This window comes from Pseudopodoces humilis, chromosome 1, assembly GCF_049639895.1.
Source record: "Pseudopodoces humilis isolate 2021_Gansu_Grassland_sample_001 chromosome 1, ASM4963989v1, whole genome shotgun sequence".
Classification (NCBI taxonomy): domain Eukaryota; kingdom Metazoa; phylum Chordata; class Aves; order Passeriformes; family Paridae; genus Pseudopodoces; species Pseudopodoces humilis.
The window spans coordinates 85,074,508-85,083,983 of record NC_142200.1 but is presented as its reverse complement, the minus strand read 5'-3'; positions in this window follow the sequence as shown (position 1 = coordinate 85,083,983).

The window sequence follows — 9,476 nt, the reverse complement described above, 5'->3', positions numbered from 1 at the left end:
AAACAAAAAAACTGAGAAATCTAAGTGGTACGAGTAGAAAAACAACCCTTAATATTTGGCAGGCAACAACTGAAGAGAAGCAGCTTGATCAACAGGCTAGCCCACAGATGCATATTTTACCATATGTTTAATGTAAGATTGTATTATCCTACCTCTTTGCCTTATATAATTAAATCATTGGATGTTAGTGATGGCACTGCTAGGTCTGGCATAAAAGAAGAGTTTGGCACCAAGATGGTGTTCCCATCACAAAGAAACCCTTGTTCATGCAGAGGTTCCCATCTGCAGAGTTTGTGAAAATGTCTTTGATAATTAGGCCGTGAATTGAAGTACGGTTTTGAACCCTCACTGGTAAATTCCCTACTAAATTTCTTCAGAAACCCTTTTATATTTGAATTCTTAAGATTTCTTCTTTTGTAAATTTTTAATTCCAGTCAGACAATATGCATTTTCCATCAGAAGTCTGTATTTCATCATTTATTGCTTACTTATTGTATTGAATCTTTAATTTATTGAGGTCAAATTGTTTTTAACTACTCCCATTAAAACCTAGTTCCCCTCCAGAAGGGCTCCTTGAACTCTCTTAATGTCTACTTGTTTTCTGGGATCACTGATTGTGTGTGCAGCTTCCAACTTCTAATACAATTAATTTCCATTTGCAGAAGTTTCACTGAAGCAGCAGAAGAGATGGACTTGGACTAAGGGGTGTGTTGGGATCATATAGTGATGACAAGGGGTAAATCTTTGCTGGGAAGGCCTGATGAAAACATGCATTGCATTTACAGTAATCCTGTGGTAGGATATTGCAGCAATTCCTACTGCATAGCCTTGCTTCCAGCAGAAACTGAGGATTTGTACTTTTGTCATTGACATAAAGACCCTCCCTTTCTCACAAGATGAGTTGGGTTGGTGCCCCATGTTGCATTGTTTGTTGGCTCTGATGCCATCATATCATGGATATGATAGCATTGTGTGCTGAAAACTGGAGGCTTCTGTAGATTTTTTTAGCTGGTCTAATTTGGAGCTCACTGCACTTGAAAATTAAATTTGTGTACAGGGGGATTGGCACTGGAATACAATGAGCTTTTACCTGCATAGTACGGAAACAAGAACAGTTTGGCACTGGGTTTGCATCCCTTCTTCTCCCAAATAAAATAAACAACATATAATTCATGCTGAACCTGATAAGTTTTCGTAGTTCAGGCACCCATGCAGTCAAGTCCAGAGTCTTTTTATCATGGGTAGAAGTGGTTTTTCCAGCAATACAACCACTGTATGTCTTTTGCTTCCTTGTTCATGTTTATCTGAGTCTTCACAGTGGGTTCAGTTGAGAGTCCTAAGCTGATGTTACAGAAAAACTATCACTGTCCTATGCAAACACAAAAATTTGGAAGATTTTTTCTGTTAACCTCATTATGTTGAAAGTGTCCATCAGATTTTGTCTTTATAAAGAGAAGGTGCTATGCTGCCTTCTGTGACCTTTTTCAGTGTGTATTAAGTGTATGTGAACCCAAACCACATGAATATTTAAGGTCTCTGGCCTCTGTAAGATGACAAATGATAATAAGGACTTTAGGGAAAATATTTCTCATATGTCTACTTGGAAGGGAAAAAAACCCATACGGCAAACACAGTAATCAACTTAGAATGCTATATAGGGAAATTTCTTTTCTCATATAGATAAAAAGCCTCAATTCACACATGAGCTGCATCAAGTAGAACTGATGAATATAGCACAATAGTCCTAACAGATTCACTACAAGCCCTGTCCTGAATAACGAAAAAAAGAAAGAAAGAGGAAGGGGGCAGGGAAATGGTTACCTTCTTGCTCTTGGGAAGAGTTTAAAAAAATAGAGTGCTAAGCAATATAAGGAAAAAAGGAAAAATAGTCACATATTATTCATGCTTCACTTGTGTTTGGTACATTCACACAGGCATATTAAACATGAAAAGGACTCTGAAATGTAAATAGAGACATTCATTGTGTGGTTTTACTTTATTTTTTAAGGAGGAAGGGAATAGAACAAATGGACTCCCCACTCTGCTCTTTCTCAGAAGAAATCTCTTCTGAAGCCATTCTGATGAAAGCATAATTAACCTTGTTTTCATTAATGGGTCTTTCCTTTGTGGCTCAGATGACAAAAAATGGGAGAGAGCATGGGCCACCCTTGGTGTTCAAGGAAACATCATAAAAATTGAGGATGAGGTTGTTGTGCACAAACTGAACTATCAAAGGTGTGATGGGCTTGAATTCAATTCCCGTAATTATAATTATTCCCATAATGATGCAGAATGTAGCCAGGCCAAAATAACTCAGGTAATTACTTAGCATATTGCTCTAGTTTCTGCAGTGGCAGTTATTGTTTACATCTCTAATTATGCTGTGTAGACACATCAAATCACTCACGCTTGTTTTGACTTGAAGTATTTGAAGCAGCAAACACCAATGAGCTGTATCTTACCGATGCTGCTGGGTGAATGAATGCAATTCAGCACTACTTGTTCATCAGGCTCAGGGTCCAATCCTGCATGTCTCTCATACTCTGAATTCCTGTTGCTGTGGCTCCCTTATGTATTTCTTTCATTGAGAACTTCTCCTTGCCTTAAGCAGATGTTGAAGGGCTCCTTATTCACATAGCTGAGCACTTTGTGTGCCCTTAATTTTAAGAGCATGAATAGCCTATTGCAGGTCAGCAGGACTGTTCAAATATTTTACAGGAGAGTTGCCACTGGTTAAGATACAGAATTTTCATCTAAAACAAGGGCAATTTCTTCTCCTGGGGTAGTGTAGCAGAGCAAAGGAAGAAGTTATTTCAATTACTAACAAAAAAGAAAAAAAATACCTTGTTTGAGATTGTTGTTATCCACTGCCTACCATTTCTTCGTAGGAATGAGGAAATAAAAAAATGGAAGAACATTGCAACAGTTCATCCTCAAAAAAAAGAAAAAGAGAAAAGGATTTGTTAGTATGTGCAAATAGCTCTCTTGGACATTTACACCTCTAGTGGTCTTATGCGATGGGATTGATTTCTTTCCCCTGCAAAACCGTATGTTCTCTAAGGGTTGTATACAAATTCACATGGCAAATGCTACAAATACTTCAAACTTTAGGATGACCTCTTTCTGCAGTCCTAAGCAAGCTGCTTTCTCTGCTCTGTGTCTCAGTCTCTCCTTCTGCAGACACAGAATAATAATGCTCATCTGTTTTAACACTTTAGGGCTTCCTATTTCAAAATGCAATACAAATTTGTGGTGTTAGGCCATTTGAAGGATCATTACAAACCAAACTGAAGGCCAGCATTGTGGACTTTTTTATTGCCCAGATGGCTGATTGCACAGGGATAAGAGTCTGAAAACACAGATAAATTTGTCTTGCATATTTTAATGCCATTGGTTTTCTTAGCAACCTGCAGGTATATTTACTTTATTTTGCTCTGCTAGAAACATAGTGAAGATATACTTTCTATGCTGTCTCTGGGAAAAAGGCTCATAAAGGATAAATTGTCCCACTAGAAATATTCTTCTATTAGATTGAAGTTAGTTTACCCTTTGGCAGGAATATACCTAGCTTTCAACTGCAGTTACAGCTCCTTGAGCATTTATAATACACTTTTTAATGGAAGGAATTTCAGGCTCTTCTATTAAATCCAATTCAATGTCAACTCTGAGGGAGAAGAAGGGGCCTTTCAAGCATTTTTTTTACCCAAAAAGCATGTTACGGATTCTAAAAATAGGCTGTGCATACATTAATGCCTATATTATGAGGCAGCCAAAACTGGAAAGATGTTGAGGACTTTTTAAACTCCTGTTGGCTCCAGGAGGGCTCAGTACTTCACAGAATCCGCCTGAGGGAGAGGGAAGGAGAACAAAGTGAGAATACACAGTCCCAGCAGTGCTCTGGCTATGCGTGCAAACCTTTTGCAGTCAAAACTCCCCACAGGAGCATGAAAGGATGTTTCAGTCTGTAGCTCATTTAATCAAGGGCTCCCCCTCAACAGAGGTGTTCAGAAGGAATGGATCTTGTCATGTCAACTAGAGGCTAAAACAGGAGAAGCTGCTTTGACTTTGGTTTGTACATTGAAAAAAACCCTTTTAGCAGAATAGTGCATATTGGGGGAGAATAGAAAAAACCCCCATACCCACCCCACATTGTTTGCAGGTATTACAGAGGAGAGAGCTGCTTTTTAAATCAAATTATTTCCTTCTACTGCTTGAGTAAGTGCATAAAGTTTCAATCCCTCTTGCTTTACAAAGTATTTGGTTGAGCAATTGATGAAGATTTTTGTTACTCCAACATTGTACTGGCAACAGAGCCAAATGAACTAACTGAGCTTCTTTGCAAAGACTCCAGTGTCCTGTGTTTCCAAATCTGATAGTTGAGGATGGAAATGCTACCCTATTCTTCACTAGAGTGTCCAGGCCATCCATGTTCTCATGACAGAAAGATTTTAAAAAGGCACCAGACAGGAGCTGACAGATGACTCCAGATCTGGGCGTTGTGGTGGCCTTTTGACTTGAGTGATGTCGGGTATTGAATAGTAAGAAGCAATTATTTATGGGGCCAGGCACCTTGGATACAATTTTTGCTTCCTTGTGCGAATGAAGCCTTGCACAACCAGAGAGCCTCTTAGCCCATGGCAGGCACTGTCACCCTCCTGCCCCTCCTGGACACTTTCCAGGGTGGTGCACCAAAGCTATTTAGACTGAATTTTTAGACCAGCATTTTCCAACCCTTGAGTTTTGGTGGCAGTATCAGCTAAGGGAAGTATTCCCTTGTCTGCCCCTGTCTGATTATTCCTGCTCTGTACCTCAGTAATGTGGTTTTAAGCCTGATCACCTGGCAGGGGTAATTGCTGTGGTGCAGAAAACATAATTCTGACAGTGCTGCCAAAGCCAGGCTGCCTGCAGTTCACAGCCTGCCTCCATCCTTGAGCTCCAACTTGTCTCTTCCATGAGAAGTCCCACCTTTAGGTGTCCCTCTCCCAGAGGCGCTCACCGTGGTTTCTCAGGTGGAAATACATGTTGGCTGGTTAGTGGCTGCTACTGTAACAATAATCTGTTTCCTTTAAAGAGGTTAATGGTCTAAACTGAAGTAGTGAAACAGTAGTTTCACTGGCCAGGTCATGCTCACAAAAGATATGGCTCATTTATTCCTTATGGTGAAAATTTTTTTCCGTGTTTGCAGTGGTCGACACTCCTTACTACTTAATATAAAGCCTACTGCCAAAAATGAGGACTTTAATTATGAAAATAGTAAAAAAGCTTCTTCCTCCCCTGAGAAGTGTATAGTTCATGTATGTGGACAGAAAGAGGCCATCATCATCAGGCCTCTATGCTAAGGGTGTTGAAGCCACAATGGTAAAAGGAGTCCTAAAATGACTTTGAAACAATGACAGGGAGAGTTCTTCTTAGATATTTAGATGAAGTTCCTCCTAAATGTAGATGCAGTCTGGGAGACAGTAATTGTTGGGGACTACAACTGGTAAGGGCAGAAGAAAGTGCTGTGGCGGACTGTAGGCTGCAGGACATGTGAAGAAAAATGTAGATGGTACAGAAATAGCCTTTAGAAGTCTTCATAGCCTGCTTTTATAAGACAGAAGGTGAGTATCCCTATAATTTCCACTACACTGATGAAGAAACCTGAAAAAGCAGAGCTGACATGTCACAGCACAAGGTTAGAGCTACAAGCTCATTTGACTTGTGTTTCTAGCCACAGTTCATATCACAAATATAAGAGCCAAGACTTACCTGCCCTTGAGCTTCTTAGGCACCATGATTTGGCCCTGGACTCTTTTCATATTCAGGCTGTTTTGCTGCATCACTTCAATTGTGTTTGCATTGGTTTGACCAGAGCAACCTTTACAGGGCCCGAGTCCTTTCAGCAAGGTTATTAACAGTATGTGGTAGGTACCTTGCATGTATTTTAAATGAATGAAATCCTTTACAAGTTTGTGAAAGTAAAATGCAAGACCATAAAATTGATAGGTTAAAATCAATCTAATAAATGGCCAAGCAAAGGCATGCATTCCCATAACATTTTATGACTCCAGTGAGAAGTAAGATTACAAAAATGCAAGTGGATAAAACATAGGCTGTTGTCATCTTTATTCTCTGAAGTGCAATTGCCAATAATGGCTTTTGTCTCAAAACTTAAATATGAAAAATAGTAAAACTGCATGTCACACAAGAAGGAATAAAATGTATTTTAATAAAGCACATCTTTCTACTTTAAATAAAGTCAAATACATTCTCCCATTTTCTTCTGAAGAGCAACCATGGCACAGTGCCTCTGTCCATGCTGCAAACATGTAAAAAACTTGTCAAATGTAAAGGCCCAGCCTCACAGTATTTTTAAAACCACACAAGAGATATCAAGTTGTACTTTGACAATAACATGAGCTAATAATAAAAGATACTTTCATCTGGAAGAAGTCTATGTCTTTTGGCCTTCCTGAACATCCATTTTACATTCCATAAAGCTGGTAAGCTTGTCAATTCCACCATCCTCTTCAGCACACTGCTAGTCTAAAACAAACTATTCTTTTCCATGTGTAAGCATTTTCCAGGAAATCTTTTCTGGAGCCACACAGTAATAGGCGTTTATTACTAACCCAACTTTCATGAAGCCACTGTGCCCATATTTAGTGTCTGGTCAACATTACACTGCTGGAATAAGGGCTCTCCTGACCCAGGGGTAGAGAGGACATATATATATATATATATATATATATATATATATATATATATATATATATATATATATATATATATATATGCATGTCCTGCCACCTGAGCTGAGAGTGAGGTTAGATTGTGGTGGGCTACCAACTTCGCCCCAGGCAATGAGTGCCAGAAGTGCTCAGTGACAGGATTAAAGCTGTGCACAGTTCTACTTTTTACTCCAAAAAGAGGATGTTGTACTTCTGGACTTACTGGATTAAGGTTTTTCTGAAACAGGATCGTACTCATGGGGGAATTACAAACTGACCCTGCATGTTCAGCATTAGGCACAGGAGTACCTTTCATATTCGTAAAATTCAGCAGAATCTGGCATCAGGATGACAGAAACATCATGATGACAGTTTCAAGCCCTTTAGGCATAGAATTTTCAGCTTAGGCTCATTTCCCATGAGCATGCAGTGACAGGCACACAGGGGTTTGTGTGATTTGAATACTTTAAGTAAGTTGGAAGCATGGCATCAGTCAGATGAAAAGAGAAAAATAGAGCCAAATATTTAATGCTTAAACCTACAGGATGGCATATGCCAACTTTAGCCTAAATTGAGAACCCCCAGCCAAGACCTTGTGGAGTCCAGCTGAAGCCAGAGCTCCTACTCGGTGCTGAGAGCCTCAGAGGTTTATTGAGTGACACAGTGACACACAGGTTGTGGGAAGACCAACAATAGCAAAAATAATTCTATTGCAGAGGTAGAAAATACCAGTCAGAATGAGCAGAAGTTAAGTGCTTTCATTGTTTAAACAGAAGCAGCGCAAGTCTGCTGTCTTTAAAAAAAGAGGGGATTACTCTCGCGGTTCTCTTCCTAGAAGTTTCACTTCCTTAGGGTGTGTGGTTATTTCAGGTTAGCACACCAAGTGCCAGAAGAGAAGGCATTTTATTTGCTTGGGGTTTTTTTATGTTGAAGAACAGGCAAGACCACCACATCCTCGAAAAAGAGAAGGGATTACAAAAGCCTACCCTGAATAAAAGGAACTGTGTGGAGATCTTTCTACAATACAAGGGTTTACAGTAATTCCTTTCCTGTGAAGCCACACTGAGCTCTCTGAACAGCTAATATGTGGTACTTGAGACATGCCTAGCCTGACAGTGATGTGAAAACTGTTTTTGTGGTGATCCAAGGTGACCAACCCTCTGCCACATACTTTGTTCTGTGAAAGGCTACATGCCTCTTTATGGGGAAGTGAGTGTCTTCAGGTTATTTGCTTTTTCCGGTTTTGTATCACCACTTTGGGCCTGGCACTATCCTCTGTGAAGTCAGTTTAGCAGGAATAGGATCTGCTCTGTCATCTTGAGTATCACCCACCTGCTCTCAAAACCACAGATTTCTCTAAAGAAATGTCTGCAGGTGCTATAGAGCAAGGCTGCAGCAAAAAGTCACATGCCTTTCTGTTTGGAGAGATGAGGCTCAGTTGTTTGTTTGTGTTCTATATATATTACTGTGCTTCAGAGAGAGCTAAACCCAGCTTTATTATGTAGGAGCAAAATAGAGACAATATACAACTGGGACATCATTGCAGTTGCTTTAACTCCACATGCCTTGTAGAGGCATGTGGAACCTGAATGATGTAAGCAGCTACTTGTAATGTTATCTATTGGAAAGGGTATGGTTTAGTTATTTAATTATGCATTTTACAAAAACCTATTATCATTCATCTTTGTGCCACCCCATCATGCTTACTCCTGCTACCCCAAGCTGATCCAGCCTTGACGCTCTCCAAGCATTGCTTTTTGGCTGATCCTCATAACAGTGGTCTTGCCTGTGGAGGCTCTGCTGGATTTTTCTCAGAGGTTAAACAGCACCTGAATTTTTACCATGTGAATTCCTGTCTTCCTGAGCCACAGATGTCACCCTGGCAGAAACTGGCTTAAATGTTATAATACATAGTGTGAGTGTAACGACCTCTGACCTCCCCAAATTATACAAACAGGAAGGGTCTCTCCTGCCCCGGGCCATGGCATGACCCAGGGAAATCACTCACTGCCTCCCTTGGCCCTGCCGAGCCCCTCTGCCTCAGAAAGCCTGATGCTAAAGGCCACTGCCTTCCATCAGAATCCCATTTTGGATGATGCATCCTACATCACTGTGCTGTCATTTGCTTCACCTTCACTATATAAATCTTAGCCCTGCAGCTCCAAGGCATTTGCAGGCATCCAGGAATCTCCCACACGCTTCCTTGCACTACAGTGCTGCTCCGGTTTTGCCAAATACCTGCTGCCGACTGCTGCGGCCCCCGTGCCCCTCTCTCTGGGGCACTGCAAGGCACGGGATCCCGACGGGAAGGAGTATCTGCAGCACAAACCTCCCCATCTCCCTCCAGTAAGCGACGCTGCTGGAGGCTCCTTCAGGGCTGCCGTCCCGCCAGACTATTATTAAAAGGCCGAAGGAGTCCCAGGGCACCAGCTGTGTACTCCCTTCCTCCTGTTTTTCCTCTCTGTGCTGGCCCCGCTCCCGCCGGAGGTGCAGGCTCGGTTGCCGGGGGCTCCATCGAGGTTTCCCAGGACACAGCGGGGGCGCTGGTCCAGCCTGTGGCTGACAGCCTGCCAGTCTCCCTCTTCCTCCCTCAGCTGGCCGGGACGGAGGCTTAAAGAAAAAAAAAAAAAAAACACAAAAAAAACCAAACAAACAAAAAAACAAACAGAAAAAAACCTTCTGGGGTCACTGGGAGGAGAAAAAAATTCCTTGTCATGTCTGTGGTGTCTACGAAAAGGTCCCGAGAAGGAAGAGGACGATCCCGCC